Source organism: Eschrichtius robustus, chromosome 1, assembly GCF_028021215.1.
Source record: "Eschrichtius robustus isolate mEscRob2 chromosome 1, mEscRob2.pri, whole genome shotgun sequence".
Lineage (NCBI taxonomy): Eukaryota > Metazoa > Chordata > Mammalia > Artiodactyla > Eschrichtiidae > Eschrichtius > Eschrichtius robustus.
Genome location: NC_090824.1, coordinates 8270876 through 8292867, shown reverse-complemented (window position 1 = coordinate 8292867; position 21992 = coordinate 8270876). Strand labels below are relative to the sequence as shown.

General features: G+C 40.9%; 1 protein-coding gene across 3 annotated transcripts in view; it reads left to right on the top strand.

Moving 5' to 3' along the window:
* The first annotated feature begins 5145 nt into the window (after positions 1-5145).
* Positions 5146-21992, top strand: part of VRK1 (VRK serine/threonine kinase 1) — an 81868-nt gene continuing 65021 nt past the window's right edge. For all 3 annotated transcript variants that reach the window (XM_068550698.1, XM_068550620.1, XM_068550715.1), the window contains exon 1: positions 5146-5248. The gene's annotated coding sequence lies outside the window, so the exon portion shown is untranslated. The remainder of the gene's footprint in view (positions 5249-21992) is intronic.

Sequence of the window (21992 nt, the reverse complement as noted above, 5' to 3'; positions counted from 1 at the left end):
ACAAAGACACTCCTATCTGACATTCCAAGGTCTTGGAGATCACCTTGCTGAGGACAAAGACGAGAGCCCTTTTTGGGCAAGGTTAAATTCTTTACTACACAAACTGACAACGGTACCCGCCACCCAGGGATCAGGAAGCTCCTACTGCCACCAACACAACTGCCTTCTGACACTGACGGCATTAGACACATGGCACTGGAACACCGCTGCAGAAAAATCCCAAGACTTCATGACTGTGTTGACACCTCACTTTGCCCCCAAATCTTCCTTGAGGAATCTCACTGGTGGAACCTAATTTGCATCCAGAGTCCTAAGCATTAGGGTGCCTGGGAAATGCAGGTTTTAGCTTTGCAGCCTCTGCAGCAGGAAATGACAATAGAAGGCAGTAGAAATGTGTGTGAGTGTCAGTAGACCGTATCTGCCACTCCTCCCGACAAGTGGGCAGAAAGCAACCCATCTGCTGGCAGCTCACATCATTCTCAGCTCAGGGAGTTTCACCAGTACACTGTGAAACATTTCAGTCATTCTTGGAGGCTCGCACATTAAATTTTTCTGTACCATTAACCTCTCAAATCTTGGGGAAGACAAATAACTATGGCATCCTGAAAACATGCTCAGGAGATATAAACACATGAAATGAACGGTTGGTGCACTGCATGTAGAGTGGTTGTTTGGTCTTCTGAATTAGCCTAAACCTTGACTTAAAGCCCAAATGTATCACTTACTAGCTATGTGACCTTGGATCAGTTACTTACCTTCTCTGAGCTTCAATTTCCTTATCTCTGTAGTCAGGAGAGGGATAATATCAAATGCCAAGGGTTATTGTGAAGATTTCTTGAAATGTTGTTTGTAAATTATTAGTAAGTTCCTGAAAAGTGCTTAAAACTTAATAAATGGAAGCTGCCATCCTCACCATCATCATCATCATTAATGTCATCTTTATCAGGACGAAGAAAAGGACAAGCAGGAAACATTTGCCTAGGACTTTAAAACCTCATTCATCCACTTCTGACCTCAGAACAATCTATAAGCATTAATTATTGTATCATTAAATCCAAAAGAACCTATCTCTACTATTGTGGAAGTCACTAGATAAGTTCAGCAGAGTAACTAGGTCAGTGTTACCTTGCCTATGAGGCCTGGCAGAACAACTTGTTCTGCTTCCTGCATTCTCACTGCACGGAGTCTAAGTGCCACCATATTATCTCATTACATTTTCCAAGAGTCAGCAGCTGTGATTGATATCAGGATGGATTTGGAGTCAGCCAGCTCTATCGGCCGCCACTAGCAGTATGACCTTGAGCAAATCATTTCATTTCTCTGGGATTTTGTATCCTCATCTGGACACTGGGGATTATATTACCCACCTCTCAGGGTTACATGAAATGGTTTTCCCAACACATAATAAATAAATGCTCATAAAAATCATAGTTACTAGAATTTGTGAACATGTCTGGCTCTCCCACTGGATTATGAATCTGTAAGGACACTGTGACTGGCACATAATAAGTGCTCAAAAGTCCTTGCTAGGGGCTTCCCTGGTGGCGCAGTGGTTGAGAGTCTGCCTGCCAATGCAGGGGACACGGGTTCGAGCCCTGGTCTGGGAGGATCCCGCATGCCGCGGAGCAACTGGGCCCGTGAGCCACGGCTGCTGAGCCTGCGCATCTGGAGCCTGTGCTCCACGACAAGAGAGGCCGCGGTGGTGAGAGGCCCGCGCACCGCGATGAAGAGCGGCCCCCACTTGCCGCAGCTGGAGAAGGCCCTCGCAGAGAAACGAAGACCCAACACAGCCAAAAAATAAAAATAATAATAATAATAAATAAGTGAAATTCTTTAAAAAAAAAAAAAAGTCCGTGCTAAAATGGAAATAGGGGCTCTGGGCCCCTGGAATGAGATGAGACATCAAAAGGGAATGGATGAGTAGGAACCAGGGCCAGGGTACTCAGAAGACTTCTGAACATATTCTGTTCCTCATTCCTCTCTCTTTCCCCTCCTCCCAGGAGGTAATAATTCCTTGGGTTGTTGTTAGGATGCCTACACTGAGCAACGACACCCTAGCAGCTTTGTTCCAGGAGGATCAAAGCCCTTCTCAGACACGACCTCATTACCTCCCATCAGCCTTGGGAGGCGCAGAACTTTTTGGTCCAGGATGACTGCGCCCATTCTACAGATGAAAACAACAAGGACACGGACTCATGAACTGACTCACTGGTAGATCCAGTGTCTGCTGAAGACTGCCTGGGCAGTGTTGCTTGCTAGTGACTATCATGCTCGTTTGAATTTCACAGACTGAGTTTCTGCCATGGTCTAGCTACTACCAACCTCCTCTCCCTTTTCCAAAGTGCCCTGTATTACTGTTCCCATTCTGTGCCTTTATACTCGGGTTGGAGAGTTCCTGGAAGTAAAAGAGGACACTCCAGGGCCTATGTGGCAGATCAATACAGATCCCATGCACAGATTCTCAGCTGGTCTGCCCTTGCTAGGCAGCAGGAACAATATTTATTAATTGGGCTGAACCCACTCATGGGCCACCCTGCTTTATCCATGATAATCCTTTGTCAAAGAATCCCTTTACCTGACTATGCCAGCATCTGGTACAAATCTCTATCACAGTATTGACATTATTACGCTATAAGTATCCTCATGTACTGAGGCTGTGCATAGAGAGGCAGTAAAAACAACATTTGGAAGTAGATTTGAGGGCCTGGAATCATTTAAACTTTTTGAATTTTTTTCCTGTTTAAGAATTGAGATAGCGTATGTGAAAAAGCACAGTGTGTAATACATAGCAAGGCCTCCTTAAACATTCGTTAAACCAGAACCCCCAGATTTCCCAGAGGTTAGCCCAATCCCTGGCTCACAGTAAGTGCTCAGTAAACATTTGTTTGGACTGTATAGATATTTTTGAATATATGGCAGGACTATACTCGTGAATATTTCCTCCCAAGTTCAATTCTTAAATTCTAAAGCCCAGCCCCAGCAAGTCCTCACGGGTCAATCTTCTGCAGAATCCTGATGTTGATACCAAGCTATCAACTCATAAACATTCATCGAGGGCCTCCTGTGTCCCAGGGCTGTATCCCCACCTACAGCACCTCAGATACACAGTCTCTGTGACAGCAGCTTGGAATGGTGTCCTGCCATGCTCTGCACTGGTAGGCCATCTCAGCACGTGTGCGTGGTGCCAGAGAAGTTGGCAATTGCCTTGGAACATGGTTGCATTTAAGCATCGTTTAACAGTAAGTCATCTGAGTTAGGATGAGGGAGCCATGAGTTCCAGGATAAATACATTCCATTCTCACCTTGGAAAACTTCAGACACTGTTGCTGACTTAAGTGTCTTTCAAGGCCAGCCAATTGTCAACCCAGTGTGGAATCAGGGACATTTCTTCTGCACGTGTATGGTGAGGTTAGGGGAACATGGTCACGATGTGACAGATAAGTCTTGTTCCAAGTCTTCTCAGCGTGTGTGTGTGTGTGTGTGTGTGAAGAATATCTTTCTCTCAATGGATTCTGGCCACAGATTCTTGCTGGGGAATTCCACACCTGTGAGATGTGTGAATCTTGAGACCTCTTTGCTGACAATTAATCATCGAGGGCTCACCTTGTGCATGTGTTTCCATAAGGGTCTCAACAAGAAGCAGAAGACATGTTTGAAACAGGGTTTATCTGAAGAGAGTTTATTTGTAATGAGAGTATTGCCAAAGTGTGAGGGTGGGAACCACGGGGATGGGGCAGTAACCTTGTCTCAGCAGCAGTTGTGGTGTTATCAGTTGCAGGTCTGAGGCACAAAGGGAGGGAGCTGTCACTGCAAGCTGCAGGGGAGGGCCAGGCAGCAGTGGCCTTCAGCTGAGGGCCCCAGCCAACTGGAGGTGACCTTGCCAACAAGGATCCAGGGAAATCCTTACCTTCAGCAACAACTCTCTTCCCTTCCACTTCTCTGTGGGGTTCTCTACTGGCCAAATCCACCAGAAGCCAGGGGCACAGGAACCTGGAAGTGGTTTGTACAGCTCAGCCTCCTGGGGTTGAGGGCAGGCTGGAGGAGCATCTGGAGCATGTGGAGGTATCTGGAGGGGCAAATGTGGGTCATCAGGCACAATACTGCACTGTCCAATGGACAGAGTTCACACAAGTTTGGGGTCCACTCAAAGAAAAGCATACAAAAATATCTTACCTTGGCAAATAAAAAAACCCCCCAAAGCCATTAACAGAAGGCTTTGGAAGAGACCTGTGCTTAAGCTTCATTACTGTAGTTTCATTGTAAATCTCCCTCTGCCTATGGCTTTGGTGATTTTGACCTAGAACAGCATCCCAGCCCTCAATAAGCTTACAGTCTCATGGGTAATGGAGGCGTAGACAACTGATTAGAATTACAAAGCAAACTGTGACATAAGAGAATTACAGATGGAATACTACAGAAGGTTAGGTAGGCATTGGCATAGGCTTTGACAGACAGGTAGGATTTCGACTCATGGCTGTGAATGGACAGAATAATATTAATACTCTCTACGATTTATTGGGCATCTACTACGTAACAAAGCACGGTCTCTACGTACAAGGCACTCATTTAATCACGACAGAAACAGGAAACCGAGACTCACAGAGGTTAAGTCATTTAGGTCACAAAGCTACAGAGTGGAAGAGCTAGGATCTGATCGCGAGCTGTTTGCTTCCAGAGCCAGGCCACAGCATACTGAACCAAGCTGCTGTGGCATGAGCATCAGGGTGTGGACCAGAAGGTGGGAAAACGCAAGCGCCTGTAGGCAGAGGGGACACTCGGTCAAAAGAGAACGTAGGACTTCTTTTACATCCAACTCTTTGTCAACACACTTATTTAATAAATAAAGCTACTGCGAACACTGCCAATATTTATTTCAGTTCCTACAGCATTGCCGGGTACAGCATCTGACCAGAAGGACGGACTCCGAGGCTATAGACCACATTTCCCAGAAGCCCACGGGGGCAGAGAGACCGGGATCTCGCTTTGCCAGTAAAAGACTCCATTTCCCAGCATGCAGTGGGAGCGCCGGCCCGCGGCTCCAGGCGTTTCTGGGGAGGTGGAGGGGGCCGGCGTGGGCTCCGCCCCGCTCCGCGCGGTCCCGCTCGCCCCGCCTCTTCCGCTCGCCTGAGCCAATGGGAAGGCCGCATACTGCGGGGTGTGATGGGGCCGGAGCCGCTCAAGAGTTGCGAGTCGGCGAAAGCGGCGGGAAGTTCGTATTGAGCAGCTGGCGACGGGTCTGCGGCTCGGGGTAGGCCGGCCACGCGCCGAGCGGAGGGGGCGGCCGGGAACTGGGCTGGCGCGGGGCGGCCGGGCGGCCGTGACCTTGGGCGGCGCAGTGGGCTGCGGACGGCGCGCCGCTGGCGTCCTCTCCCGCCGTGGCTCCCTCAGGCCCCGCTGCGGCCCTGGGCTGCCTGCACCGGCCAGGCCGGTTCCCCAGGCTCAGTTCCCGGTTCTGGACGGCATGTAGGCTGGTCCTACTTGCACCGCATCCTGGTTGCTCGGGCTGGGTCTGGGAGATGACCTCTGTAGGCCAGCCTGGACCGCCGGGCTCCCTCCGCCGTCTTGGAGCTCACCCTCTTCAGAGGAAACGGAATGGAAGCAAATATGACATTTTGCAGATGCTGAAAAGCTCCCTTAAAATGAGGACAGGCGACTGTGGGCCAGAGTGGTGGGGGTGAGGGAGGGCATCTCGGGGGAGGTGACGTTGGTCTTGAGATCCGAGATGGGGGAAGGAGCCTGCTCCCCGGAGAATAGCGTTCCAGGCCTTTCTAACCTGTCAGTGTCCGGCTGAGGCCGGGTGAGAGCTTGCACTTAAGCGCAGGGTTCAAGGCGGTGGAGCTCCGAGGGGAGTTATTTTCGCATCCTTCTGACAGTTGTCGTTTGTTGTCTCTCCGTAGCTGCAGGGTGGCACCCTTTGCTGATGCAGCTGTATTCAAGGGCAGCAAATAGTTTTTCCTTCTGTCGAAATAATTTTTGGCTCCGGTCTTAAAACTCATAGGTGATTTATTTAAATTCGACGAACAGCACCAGCGTCGCTGGGTTGAGAGAGAGAGGAAGGGGAAGCAGACACTAGGTTCCTACTGAGGCCACCCATTTTTCTAACTTGTTTTCTATCAAGTCACCCATTTTTTTCCCCCCTTTGCTTTGTATTGACTCTTCCTTTCCCTTCCCCGTCTCGCCTTCTTGGAACAACTTGGAAATACCAGATTTGCTCTTGGGAGAGTGGTGGTTTCAGGGAACTGTCAAAGAGTCTCATTAATTATTATTTTTTCTTTTCTTTTCTTTTTTTTAAACTGCAGTTGCCCGTCTGTGGAGTCTTGAAATTTGCAAGAGTTAAAAAAAAAAATGTAGGGCAGCATTTGTTTTTAAGAGTTCAGAATAAAGGCACCTTATTTTCCATGACATGCTGAGTGTGATACTTTTGGGGAGAATTTAATCTACAATTTTAAAGTAGTTTCAGAGGGGGGGCAGGGGTTCTTTATATATAAGCATCTTATTCAAATTATGTTTGTGCTGTTCAAAGTGGCCTGTAGCAATTGGAATTAAATTTCTGGGTAGATAAGGTGATGTTCATCAGCTACCTGTGGAAGGGAATGCAACTTAAGTTGTCACTAACAGTAGCTTCTGCCGAAGCTGCCACAGGTGCTATTCTCTGTGCATCTCGACATTGCTGATCAGATTCTGAGTTAATATGGTAACACAACTTGAACCCAATGACAGTAAACTTGTGTTAAGCATTACTGTCCGTTTAGTACTAGTATCTAGTGCAAATATCAGGTTTAGAGTGTAATGGCTTCTTAATGTTCAGCGCTGCAAAAAACGCGAGAGGATATTTGTTAAACAAATGAGAAAATGGAGGAATGTGTCAAGCACAGAACCTGGCATATAGTAAGTTAGTTAGTGCCCAGGAAATGGTTTTATGGAAAGCTTATGCTAAGTTTTATTCCAGGATGCAAGTGTATATTTTAAAAATAACAGTAGTGCATTCAAAATGTTGACAGACCCTAAAATTAAATTTCTTAAATAGGCCAGGTTTTTTTTTTTTTTAATTTGAGAACTAATGTGAAATAATAATAAATACATAAGTGAATGTCCCAGATGTCTAGGAAAGAAAAACAAGATTTTTATTTTGACAGCTGTATGGTTTTTTTTTTCCTTAAAGCCATCCCTAAGAAGATATAATGTGCTATGAATAGAATTTTGATTTCAAAAATGAAACTTTGAAAGTATTTTTGATCTGATAAATAAAACTTACTGGAAATGAGGCAGAGCTTAAAAATTTACCTTATATCAAACGAAGAAGGATGACTCCTGAATTTATGCAAGTGTGCAAATGTTGATATCTCCATGTATCAGGCACTGAACCTAATGGAAAGTAAATGCTACCTCTGTGTGTGAGTGAGGCTTTCATGGAAATTGGTCTTGATGGGTTTTAAGAATGATGGGTAACTGAATAGGCCTGGAGAATATTTTTCAGACTGGTAGGACATTTTACCTGTTTGCCGAGGTTATTTTTCAGAGTCAGCAGAGGTGGACTCATTTATTCACCAGATGTCACGTGGCTGCTGTATGTCAGGAACTGTGCTGGGTGCAGAGTCTGTTCTTGCTATTGTAGCGTTTCGCTGAAGCAGGTTTTCTTTTAAATTAATAGGGGTCATTCTTTTTGACTTCGCTTGTCTGGCCACCACCACACAAGGAGTCAAATGTGTATGGCACATTTGGAAAACTACACTTAGTGATAAAATGTAGGAAATATGGAATTTTTAATAAGGGTGTAGTATTTAGAAAGGTGATAGAATCCTGACAAAGCATTTAGCTAGGTGGTGTAACCAAGATGTGTTTATACTCTAGGGCATGTTTGGCCCTTTTGACCCGAATTCCTGTGAATGTGTTCGTACTTGCCGTTAGAAAGATGTAAAGAGGGCTGTGCCCTTTAATATCTTGTCCCCTTAACTTCTGAATGATATTTAAGTACCTAACATTCTGAGGTGGTGGTTTTGAAATACTTTCATGCACTTGCCCAATTATTCCTGCTCCATCTCTCCCAATGGCATCTTAAATCTTTACACTCAAACTCGAGCACATTTTGCTCTTTTCTGGATGACATATGGACAACACTTGATGAAAGAAAAGCTCTCTAGAGAGTCTGGAGAGGTATTAAGTCTGCCCTTCCCCCCATAATTAGAATTTGATTTTTAATATTCACCAGTGAATACTAATGACAAGAAACTACTTCTAGTAACATTGGTGAGTAAATTTATTAAGAATTTTAGGGACTTCCCTCGTGGTCCAGTGGTTAAGACTCCATGCGTCCAATGCAGGGGGCACAGGTTCGATCCCTGGTCAGGGAAGTTCTGCATGCTGTGCGGTGAGGACAAAAAAAAAAAAAAAAGGGAATTTTATTAGCCACAACATTTTTGTCAGCTTGGTTTGAATTGTATTATTTATTTAGTCTTAGTGTAGGTACATGGATTTTGATGATTCTTTGCAATAACTCCTGTCTCTCCAAGGGGTAGAAACCAGTACTCTCAGATTTGAAAATTATATAGGTGCTGTCCACACTGGCCAATATTTAGGATGAATATTAAATATATACACATACTAAAATGTTTATCAATAAGCCACATATATTAAGTGGGAAGATACACCAGATGGAAGTCATGTAATTAAGCTGCAAGGTTATTAATTTGAGATTTGACAATGTTCTATCATATTGTAAGGACACATTTGTCTTAATGGAGCTCAATATCCAGAACTACATAGTTGGTCCTGAAAGGGACTGGAAGAGAACCGGAAAGTCAGTGGGCACAAGGGCAGCACCATCCCACTCTTTTCACGGCTTTATAGTTTCTTTCTGTGCATTTATTTTGTTTTCTCTGCAGACTGGCAGACTTATTGCTGTTTACATTTGGGATAGATATGTCTGCTTCAGATCTAGCTCCTTGTTTCAAGAATCCCAAAGAGACTCCATTATCTATCTAATTGTCAATTATATCCAAAATTTTAAAAAAAGTCATGAAGTCAGGAATCTTATGGCTAAGATAACTATGGCTTTATTTCAGATTAATTGCTTTCCTCAGATTGTCTTACCAAGTAACAGCTGAACAAACCGCCATTGTTGATACTGTGTATAAATGCATTGTGATCACATTGTGTGTTAGAAAGTGCTGTTAAGCCTTTAGTCTTCATAGACTGCGGCAGGAACATAGAGAAACAAACTTTGCTGTTTGTATTGGCCGTGTTGCTTTTGTTCCACTTCTTATTGCAGCTTATTATGTAATACGGCAACTATCAACATACAGATTATATCTAATTATACATTCTTCATTAGCGGTAATAAAGAAGAAGTCTTTTTTTGGGAATCAGGAAAAAAGTTTTAAAAATTCATTTAAAAAATACTAAGGTCAGGTTATAACATTTAAGAGACTTAATCTTACTTGTTTTACAGGCTTTTAGAAAGCATTGTAGAAATTGTGACTTCCAAATTTTCATTACCTCATGTGTTGCTGCACATGTAAAATGGTACAGCCACTCTGGGAATTCGTGTGGCAGTTTCTTAAAAAGTTAAACATACTCCAAACACATGACCCAGCAATTGCACCCCTGGGCATTTATCCTCGGAAAATAGAAACCTACGTTCACACAAAGACCTGTATGTGAATGTTCCTAGCGGCTTTGTTTATAATAGCCAAAACTCAGAGACAACCCAACGCGTCCTTCGGTGGGTAAATGGTCAAATAAAATGTGGTATAGCCATATAGTGGAACACCACTCATAACAAAAAGGAACAAACTACTGACACCAGCAACAATTTGGATAGAGCTTTAGGGCATAGTACTGAGTGAAAAAAGCCAACCTCAAAAGGTTGTGTGATTAGAATTCCATTATATAGCATTCTCAAAATGATAAAATTATAGAAATGGAGAAGAGATCAGTTTTGCTAAGGTGAGGGCTGGGGGGTATGGTGTGACTATAGAGGGGGAGCATGAGGGAGTTTCTTTGGGATGATTGAACAGTTGTATGTCCTGGTTATTGTGGCGGTTATAAGAATCTTTATAGGTGATGAAATGTCACAGGACCATACACGTGTGTGTACGTGCACACACACACACAGTGTAAAAACTGGAATTTGAGTAAGTACTTTTATTACTAACACTATCAATGTCAGTTTCCTAGTTTTGATCATTGTATTATGCTCATCCTTTGTATGCTTTGCCACATAATATTCATCCATTGAAGGACGTGATTTGTCTAGTTTTTGGCTATTACAAATAAAGCTGCTATGAGCACTCATGTACCGGTTTTAGTATGAAGATAAGTTTTCATTTTTCTAGGATAAATACTCCAGTGCAACTGTTGGGTTGTAGGGGTAAGTGTGTGTTTAAACTGTTAAGAAACTGCAGACTTTCCCAGAGCTGTACCATTTTACAGTCTTATCATCACTATATGAGAGATCAATTTCTCCACATCTTTACCAGCATTTGGTGTTAGCAGTATTTTTTATGTTAGCCATTTTAATAGGTGTGTATTGGTATTTCATAATGGCTTTAATTTGCATTTTCCTAATGGCTAATGATGTTGAACATCTTTACATGTGCTTATTTGCCATTTGAAGGGTTTCAGAAAAAACCTCTCCCAAATGTGCTGTTATGGCATGCAGATTATCTTAAGCCAAAGACAGTGGAGACCCAAAAGACTCAAGAGCTTTTTACCTCCACCTCAACTGCCAAATGAATTTAGATAGGGAGCCTGGCTCAGAGAGAGCTATTACCAGAGATAACTTTTATCTGAAAGACCTATCTGTTTGGCATCTAATAACAAAACATCTGATCTTATTGTCTGAATTACCTTCCTCCCCTTTGAAGTCCCAGGCCCCTGTCCCCTTCCTTAGCTCAGGATGGTATATTAGCCTCAATTGCCCAACTTACCCTTGGGTCCCATATTTTTATGGAGGTGTAATTAAATTTGTTTTTCTCCTGCTAATCTGTCATATGTCAATTTAATTAATATACCAGCCAAAAGAACCTACAATAGTAGCGGAAAACTTTTTTTCACTCCCACACATTCATATCTCATTTGGTGATTTGTCTGTTCAAATCTTTTGCACATTTTCTAATTTGTGTTCTTATTGTTGAGTTTAGAGTATCCTTTATATATTCTGAATACAAGTCCTTTGCCAGATATGTGATTTGTATATATATTCTCTCAGTCTGTGGCTTGTCTTTTCATTCTCTTACAGTGTCTTCTGCAGCACAAAAGTTTTTAATTTTGATGAAGTTCAACTTACCAACGTATGGATCGCTTTTGGTGTCATGCATGTCTCAGAACTCTTTACCAAACCCTAGGTCAAGTAGATGTTCCAAGTTTTCTTCTGTTTTACAATTTTATGTCTTACATTTAGATCAGTGAATCCATCTGGGGTTAATTTTTGCAGAGGGTTTGACGTTTAGGTCTTGGTTCTCTTTTTTTTTTTTTTTTCTTTTCTTTTGTCTATGGATGTCCAGCTGTTCCAAACCATTTGTTGAAAAGACTACCCTTTCTCCATTGAATCATTTTTTTTAACCTTTATCAAAAATCAGCTGGCTGTACACTGTAAACTGCATACAAAATGAAGATAGGAGGAAATGAGTAAGCAAGTAAGGATGAAAATTAATACAGATTTATGAAGGTGTATGAAGGTATGAAGACTTATGCCTTAAGTCTTGAAAAAAATTTATGTATAGATTTGAGAGGAAGTGGGAAAACATTTTAGAGAATAGCATGAGCAAAGTTAGGTCCTAGAGAAAATAAGTAAGGACTGGCTGTTCTGGGGAGTCATGGGAGTGAAGGGGAGGATAGTTGGTTCATGAGTCTAGAAAACTGCTGGCCAGTTTATAATCAGTTTCATTGGCCAATAGAATGTACTGTGGGTTCTTGAGCAGGAAAAATGATATGGGAGAGATGGTCTTCAAGAGAAGTTGTTTTAGGGGCACGTATAGCAGTACAGAAATAGGTTGGTAGGAAGAACAGGTTATAGCCATGACCCTGAACTTGACTTACTACTTGGTGTTACAGACGTCTACCACAAAGCCAAAACAGTGGTGTCACTTTATAACAATAAGTCCTTTGTATTTCCTAGAAGAATAATGGTAGATTTCAGACTTTTGCCACTGTCCTCAGTGATGGATACTGGGAACTCTGCTGGACTTTGAAACTCCTTCATTTTAATGCTTCTTTTAGTAAATTGTACATGTGGCTCATTGTTGATGTGGGTGACATTTCTTATCAGGCCTAAAAAGGGTCCAAGGGGTGAGCAACTGAAATGATAAAAACATAAAGAGTTGATAAATTGGTCCAATGAGGAAAAGTTAATGGAATCACTTTTATTTATCATGGCTAAGAGGAGACTCAGGGGTTATTTAATCAGTATGTCCTGATACTTGTATATGAAGAACCACATGGAGAATGATGATGACCAGCTGTTCTTCAAAATCACCGAGGACTGAACAAGGACAAACAGCTCAAATTGCAGCATTAGAGTTTTAGTCTGAGGGAAGAATTTCCAAGCAATAAGAATGTTAGATACTTCATGGCAGTGATCCAAAGGATCTTTAGAGATAGAATAAGAACCTAGATGTAGTTTAGGGACATTCTGCTTATAGTCAGGGGGATGTGATACGTGACAGCCCCCGAGTCCTAATTTCTTAATTTGTGACCCAAAACACTCAGTTTCTGTTTTCTTAACATCCACTTCCCGTTCTTGATTTCTTTCCCCGAAGAAATTATATTTCTTTTTCTGTTCACCTTTGGGAATCTCATTTGGTTTCTGCCTTCTTTTGTGCATTTAAAAGATTATCTTGGATGTAGATTAGACTTCTCTCATTTAAAAAATAGCCACTTAACAAATAGAACTTATTTAATGTCAAACTACTAAATATCCATGCATTTCTACTTTTTAATTTAGAACATGGAAAGCCATATCATTCCATTTTTATAAAACATCAATGATGACTTGTTGAGCAAAGGATTTTACTGCATAAGAGATTACCGTGACGTGTATTAATGAAAGATCGGCAGTGTGAAAAGCTTTAGTGCAATCGCTTATTTGCCTTCAAAGCACTTTTTCTGTTTGATTTAATTTCCTTAGTCTGATTCTTTTCCACAAGTCTAGATCTTTTTTCCACTGAAATGTTCATATTGACCAAGACTGTTTTACTCGTGATTGCAACCCTTCAGTATTAAAGCGGAGTTTTTTGTTTTTGGTTTTTTTTTCCCTGCAGAAGAGCAAGCTCTTACAGTGCTATGCAAGCTGCCCATTTAAAACTATCATTGCTTGGCACCTATGCCCTAGTGACAGTTTGACCAACATGTGAGCAGGCACACTGCCATCCTGACAGATGGGCTTGCGTAGAGGCAGCCAAGAAACCATGTATCTGCATCTAGTGTATTTGTTAAGGGCAGGATTCCCAGTCGGGGATGTTCAAACGTCTGTCCATCGTGCGCTTTCACGCCTATGGATAAAGGGATGTCATCATTAATCTCAGCTTCTGACTGAGATTCCATGGGTATATAAGAGCTTCTTGGCTCTAACAAAAGTAGGCAGTTGGGGACAATCAGTATAATTGATCTCTCCTTCATCACTGGACTACTTCAAATAATCCTTTCCTCTTTCTCCCAGCCAACTAGGTTTGCAGTGAGTACAAACCTGTTCAGACATTGTCCTGATACTTCTAGAATATGTGCTGTTTCATTTGTTTTCTAGAGTACGAAAGCTTTGAAGTCATTAGTATTTATGGTTGGGACAGTGATGTACATAATTGGAGTCAGGTAGATCTGAGTTCAAAGATTGACAGCTGTATGATATCAGGACAACCTAATTTTACCGTCACATCAAGGTGAAATAGTAGCTATTTCATAGGTGGTTTTGAGAATGACCTGTGAAATATGTACAGTGAATCACTTGGTATCATGTCTGGTCCACTGTACGTGTTCAGTAAGTGTTTATCGTCACCACCACTATCATCATCACTGTAACATGCCTGAGGGTATTTTTCTCTGGAAAGTTATCAAAACAGAAAATCTTTATTCCACTCATTTCCCTCCATTCTTGAAAGTCATGTATTGGATATCATCACATTGTCTGGTCTATAATGGAATGCCTCCGATGACAGGGAGCTCACTACTTCTAGAACAGGGTTTTTCAACCATGTGACTGGTGACATTTTAGATGGGTTGTTCTTTGTTGTACGGGACTGTTCTCTGAATTGTTGGGTGTTTAGCATCCCTGGCCAGGGAGGCAAAATTGTCCCTGTTTTTAATAAAGTTTTGACTGTTAGTAAGTTCTTTCTTAGATTGAGTGGAAGTCTACTTTCTTATTTCTCCCACCCAATCCTGTCTGTTGGAGACACGTAGGACAAGCTGAATTCCTGTTCCACGTAATGGTTTTTCAAATACTCAAAGACCGTCATCCAGTCTCCTCAGTCTTTTTGAGTTGACACACCTCCATCTAGTTCATTAACTGTTCCTTACAAGGCATGATTTCATGTCATTTCACCACATTGGTGACTTTCCTTTGATTTAATCCCCTGTTTAAACTGTACTGCTTAAAATTGAATGCAGTACTCCAGGCAGGGCTTGATTAGTAAAAAATTGAGTTGCATCTCTTGTTTTAGATACAACACTTTTCTTCTATTAGGCTAGGAAAAAATATTGCCTTTCTTCTACATACTACATTTTTATTATCAGCTATATCCTTTTGATAACCACATCATAGTTGAACCTAGAGTTGAATTAAGCCCCTAGATCTGTTTAAGCCATATCTTCTTCATTCTGTTTTTATGCATTAGTTTTGGTGCTCAAGCATGAGAACTTATGTTTATCCTGTTAAATTTTTCTTTTTTAATTTAGCTAATTGCAATCCCAATTCTTGGTCAACTGTGAAGTTTCTAGTTCAAAAGAACAAGTAGGTGATGAGATGCTGTCAACTGAAATTGAAAATACAGGAGAAAGGTGTGTGTGTTTGTGCATGTGCACGTCTATGAAAGGGGAATTGGGGACGGAAGCCTGAGGAATCCCAATATTAAGAGGCAGCTGGACACAAAGGAGGCAACAAAGGAGACCAAGAAGGGGTGGGCAGAAAGGTAGGATGGAAATGAGAAGAGTATCTTGGAAGCCAGAGTGACTGTGTGTTGAGTACTGGGGTAGGTACTTGAATACAAAATGAATAGGACATTGTCTCTGCTTTCTGCTTCTGTTTTTATTTGCCCCATGGTTTAACTGTTCAGTTAATGGCATTACCTAGTCAATTATGCCTGAAAACTTAGAGTCATTCTTTATTTTGCCTTCATACCCTTAACTGTTAGGTTACCAAATTCTACTGATTGAAAAAAATACATAGTGGGAAGAGTGCATAAATCTTAGCTAGCTCAATGATTTTTTTTTCTTTTTTTTTAACATAGTGAACACACTATAATTACCACCAAGATCAAGGCCTTTGCTATTCTAGCACTCCAGAAGTCTCTATTGTGTCCCTTTCTAGTAATTATTCCCACCCTGGAAACCACTCGTCTGACTTCTATAACTATAGCTTAGTTTTGCCTGGTTTTGAACTTATATGTACATGGAATTATATTATGTACTCCTTTTAACCAGGCTTCTGTTATTCAACATCGTATCTGAGATTCATCCATGTTGTTGCATATAGTATGTTGTGTGTGTACGTGTTTTTTTTTAATAGCTCTGTAGTTCTGGTTTCTATTATTGCATAATACATTAGTTTTGGTTATTGATTACTACATAACACAGCACTCCAAACTTAGTTGGGGTTAAACAACAACCATATTAATTTTTTATTTTTTATACATTTATTTATTTATTTTTGGCTGCGTTGGCTCTTCGTTGCTGCACGGGCTTCTCATTGCGGTGGCTTCTCTTGTTGTGGAGCACGGCCTCTAGGCGCGCAGGCTTCAGTAGTTGCGGCACGTGGGCTCAGTAGTTGTGGCTCGCGGGCTCTAGAGCACAGGCTCAGTAGTTGTGGCGCATGGGCTTAGCTGCTCTGCGGCATGTGGGATCTTCCCGGACCAGGGCTTGAACCCGTGTCCCCTGCATTGGCAGGTGGACTCTTAACCACTGCGCCACCAGGGAAGTCCTCATCTGGGATTGTTGATCAGAGCACCTAATTTGTTTTTTTGTTTTTTTTTTTGAAAGTGGCTATTTTATTTTTCCAGTGGTATATCTAAAACAGTTTGAATGGAATCAGAAACTTCTACTTGAAACTTGCTTTGCTTCTTTGCCACTTTTGAGTCCATGGTGGACTGTTTGGATAGTGTTCAGATTTTGCTGCTGAAAAGGCTGTAGTGGGGTTGATGATCATATATAACCAGAGGAAGGTCAAGGTTTGTTTCCAGAAGCAGCGATTCCTTTGAGAAGGAGAGGAGGTTTAGGAAATGTCCAGTGAGCACAGTCTCTCTGGTATTGGATAAAATCACAACAATTTGGAGATGAGCTCCTGCATCCTCATTCTGGGCCCTTGTAATAAGAAACCAAGCTTAAATTGGACATTGCATGTGTAGGGGCCTAGGTTGGTGTAACATTTATTTTCTTCAGTGCATATTCTTCCTCTTCTGTTTTGGGACTAAGTTTTATCACCTTATCACTAGTATAGTGGTTGCTATAAAGGTGGCTGTGCCCTGGTTGCAGATTCTCCACGAGGCTTTGGCTCTTCAAGCACGTTGGCTGGGTTCCCAGAGGAAGCTGCCCGAGAGTGACTCATCCTCGGAAGTCACATAACATCACTTCCACTATACTCTATTGGTTGAAATAGACACAAGCCTGCCTGGATTCAAGGGGAGGGAACTTAGACCTCACATCTTTATGGAAGGTGTGTCAAAAAATTTGTGACCATTTTTAAAAACCACCACAAATTATAGACTGCAATTGATCCATTCTGATGTAGATGGATATTTGAATAGTTTCTACTTTGGAGCAGTTAATGAATAATGCTGCTGTAAACATTCTTGTTCATATCTCTTGCTTCATATATATATTCATTTTAGTCGAGTGTAGATCTAAGAGTAGAGTTGCGAGTCATAGTGCATATGTATCTTTAGCTTTAATAGGTAGTTACTCCCAAACAATTGTCCAAAATGATTGTCCCAATTCATATTCCTACCAGCAAACTGAGAGTTCCCATTGCTCTGCAACTTCACTTCCACTTGGTACTGTCATTTAAACATTAAAAAAAAAATTTTTAACCATTCTGTGGTTGTGTTGATTTCATTGTGGTTTAATTGGCATTTCCCTGATAACTAGTGACTTGAGCACGTTTTCATATGCTATTAGCCTTTTAGTAATCCTGTGCTGTAAAGTGCCGTTCCAAGGCTTTTGCCCATTTTTAACAAACTGGGTTGTCTTTTTTCTTATTGAAATGTTGGAGTTTTGTATATTCTGGATTTGAATCCTTTGTTGAAAATATGAATTGTAAAAATCTCTTTCCATCTATGACTTGCCATTTCACTCTTGTGTCTTGTTGATGAACTGAAATTCTAAATTTTAATCAATTTCAGTTCACCCATCTTTTCCTTTATGGCTAGTGTTTTCTGTGTCTTGTTTAAAAAGTTTTTGCTACTCTGTGGTCATGAAGATATTTTCTTATGTTATCTTCAAGACGTTTTATCATCTTACCTTTCACATTTAGGTCTCAGTTTTCAGGAGTTGATTTTTGTGTGTTGTGAGGTAAGGGTCAAGGTTCCCTTTTTCCCCATATGCTTACCTATACGAGTAGTAGCAGGTAGCACTGGGTCAGGTGAACACCAGCCTGGGAGTTAGGGTTCCTGTATTCTCAGCCTTAATCTACCTTTAATGCACCTTCTGAACTTGGGCATGTTATTAAACCCTTGTGGCCTCAGCTTCACCTGCAAGATGAAGGATTTGAATGAAATGTTTTCTGATTTTCATCCTGGCTCTAGTTTGTTAGATTATTCTCCCTAGTTTACAGTTTTATTTAGGCCTAGCAGAATCTTCTTGGAACTCGTTTCTGTTATCTGATGTGTTCTTGATCTCTCCCAGCTGTATGTTATCACCAGTGATGATGAGTATGCCATCTAGATTGTCATCTAAGCTACTGATGAAAGAGCTTTCTTGATCACGGTGGCAAGTCCTCGCCCCCGCGCATGTTCTTCTGATCTTCTCTGTCCCTTGCCAGGAGCTCATCGTTCTGTTTTAGTAAGCCATGGCTCAGGACACCAATTCCATTTTTGAATGTCATATACATGTACTATTCATTTCGCTTATCCTTTCCTTCAGTTTCCTACTTGAACTTCTGAGAATCACAGATAACAATGCAGAGTTTCAGGAATCAGCAGAAGTCATTCATGATCAAATGAGCTCTAGTCTCAGTGAGTTCTCTCTCACGTTGCATGTGTGCTCTGCAAAGCGGCATATCCTCCACGTGGCTGCATGCTGTACTTGTGCTCTTCAGTGGAGTAGTCCGTGAACCACACTGGCAACATGACAAAGTGCACCCTTTGCTGGTTCCTCTGTGTTCTTAGTAGCCTGCGTTGGGGTGATTTCTACCCTTCTTTCAGAAGGTATAGTTTCTTTACACAGAATGTCATAACTTCAGGATAGCTATTGTTCCTTCCTTTGTCATTGATATCACATTTTCCCCTCTCATTAATCTTTTTTTAAAAAATAAGCTTTATTGAGATACAGTTCGTTTATCATACAGTTCACTCATTTAAAAGGTATTGTTCAGTGTTAGTATATTCACAGGGCTGTAGCCATAATCTAATTTTAGAATATTTTCATCAACCCTGAGAGAACTCCCCTACCAAGTAGCAGTCACTCTCCATTTTCTGCCATCACCCACTGCGCCCCGGCCCCCAGAGCCCTAAGAAACGACTTATCCGCTTTTGTCTCTATAAATTTACCTATTCTCGAAATTTTACATAATTGGAGTCATACAATATGCGGTCTTTTGTGACTAGCTTCTTTCACTTAGTATGTTTTTAAGGTTCATCCATGTTGTAGCATGAATCAGTGCTTCGTTTCTTTTTATTGCTGAATAAAATCCCAGCGTATGGGTATGTCACATTTTATTTATCCACTCATCCGTCGAAGGACATTTGAGTTGTTTCCACTTTTGGGCTATTATGAGTAATGCTGCTGTCTCTGAACATTTATGCACAAGTTTTTGTGTGGACATATGTTTTCATTTCTCTTAAGAATATACGTACCAGTGGAATTGCTGGGTCATGTGGTAACTCTGTGTTTAACTTTTTTTTAGGAACTGCCAAACTGTTTTCCAAAGTGACTGCACCATTTTACATTTTCAGTAGCAATGAAGATCTCTCCAGATCTTCCCCAGTACTTGTGGTTTTCTGTCTTTTTGTTTATACCCATGGTAGCGTGTGTGAAGTGGTATCTCTTTGCGGTTTTGATCTTTATTTCTCTTAATGACCAGTGAGGTCGAGCATATTTTTGTGTGCTTATCGGCCAGTTGTTTATCTGTTTTGAGAAGTGTCTATTCAGATCCTTTGTCCATTTTTAAATTGGGTTGCCTTTTTATTATTGAGTTCAGTAACCTTTTAATGTTCACTTTGATTTATTTTCAACTAGAAACATGTTTTTCCTTGGTTTTCCTTCCTTTGTTTTTCTTCCGTTTTGTTCAGGGACCATTCATGCTTTCTGTAATGAGCAGGAGGGTTGAGAGTATTCTCAAGCCCTTTTGCATTCTCTTGGCAGCAGCCTCCATTGGCAAAATACGTAACTGTGGAATACCTTAGACGGGAAAATGTACATCTGCTAGTTATTGGAATAGATCCTTTTGTAGTCTCATAATGGTACTATTTTTATACATTATTTTCTTAACTATTTTTTCATATATTCTGCAGTGGTTTATCACATCAAGGTTTTTCAACTGAATTTTTGTCAACATTTTGTATTAGTAAAACAACAACTAAAAACTTCTTTCTGAAGAGCTTTACATCAGTTATTTATTTCATTATTTTGTCCTCTTGATCATTGGAAGTCATCCTTCTTTTTATTTAATAGTTAGGCTGTGTATTTATAGTAACATTGAATATGTTTCTGTTTTGTCTTTTATACTCTTTTTATGACGTTTACATTATTAGTCATTAAAGCAAATATTTTACCACCTTAAGACGTTTCATTTTGCAAATGATTCTGCAGTATGCACACTCTCAATACTTGGAAGTTAATTAGCAAAAAAGGCATTTTTGCAAAAATTACACTTGCCATACATATTTTTTGAATCTTGGCCCTGTTAACTTACCTGTCCACGGCTGTGAGGCAAGGAAAATATCCAGCACTATTGGGGTCGAGTAAGAGGGACACGGTGGTCAACTTGAAGGGCTTCATTGTCTAGTGCAAAAGAAAAAGGAGAAGGGCGGCCCTGGCACTCAGAAGCTGGCCTGGTGTCACCGCTAGGCCACGCTGTTCTCCATTTAAACATAGACAATCTCACAGAATGCCTTAAAGTTTCTCTGAGAGCACGGAAAAATGAGACAGAGCACAAACAAAAGCAAGGTTGCTGCCACCCACAAAATACTTGGCCAGAATGAGTGACCGCAGCTTCTTTACCAATTACCGCTTTATCTTGGTTCTAGTCTCCCCTCAGATAAGATTTATTGAGATACCCAACATAGAGTTACCCCACTTTCTAACCGCATCCAAGAGAAACTAGAGAAATTCCTGCTTCCCTAGCCCTCCCCCAAATTACCCAACCAAAGCCCAAATCCTATCATAGATTCTTTACAACATTCTCTTAAGAGATGCCCCACTGTTCCTGTGGTGTGTGTTCTCTCAACTTACTTAACTACAGGTTTGTTCCTGGTGGTCTATTGCTGAAAGGCAGACACCAGAGATAGGACACTTTGAGCAACTGCAATAACAAAAAATACAGGAGAAAAGGTTACGTGACAATTTTAAGATAATCAGCAAAATTCGAAGTGTGGGAAATTTTACAAGACAAATGACAAGGGGAAGGAAAAAAAATAAAAGAGAGAGGTGGCACTTGTCCGTTAAAGAGCTTCAAAGACACATCAGCTAGTTACAGTGACTAAAAAATCAACTCTTAAGACTTTTTTTTTAAAAAAAAGTTGGGGAGATTTGAACACTTTATTAGGTGATATTAAGGAATTGTTAATATTATTAGGTGTGACAATGATATATGGTGAGTGTATTTTTAAAAAGTCCCTGTTAGAAAAATTTACATATGAAATGATATGTTTGAGGTGAGCTTTGAACTAATCTTGGAAGGGGCTAGTGGATTGTTTATACAGAGGAAACAAACTGACGATGTGTGGATAATTGTTGAAACTGGGTGATGTGTACATGGGAGTTCATTATATCACTTCTCTACTTTGTATGCATTTGAAAATTTCTCTAATAAGGTTTTATTTTTAGGTCATTTGTATTTCTTTTTCCATGAATTTGCCTCTCTGTGTCACTTTCCCATTTTTCTGTTGGGCTTCTGTCTTTTTTTTCTTATAATTTAAAGGATTCTTTAATATGTACTGAGAAAATTAGCCTTTTGTCATATGTCCTGTAGGTGTTTTTTATTTGTTTTTTGAATTTGTTTATGGTATTTTTTAACCTGTGGAGAATTTTTGTCGAATTTATCAGTTTTCTTTAGGCCTTATGTGTTTTATTTTGTGTGTTGCTTAGAAAACCCTTCTTGTTTCTGAGATTCTGCAAAGTTCTTTTATGTTTTCATGCAGAATTTTTTAATGTCTGTAGTACTCTTCTGATTTACTTTGATTATTTGGTCATCCTAATTTCCTTTAGAATATTTAGAAATAGTCTTCCTTTGAGCCTTGCTGCAAGAATATATAAAGAAAGATGTTGTTCAGTAGCTATCTTGCGGAGATTTAATACTGAACACCCGGAGAATTAACCACGAGCAACGTTTGGTAGTTAATTTTGCAACCCCCCCCCCCCCACCCAAATAGGAGAACTAATGGGAAATCTGTCATTTACAAGATTGTCAAAGT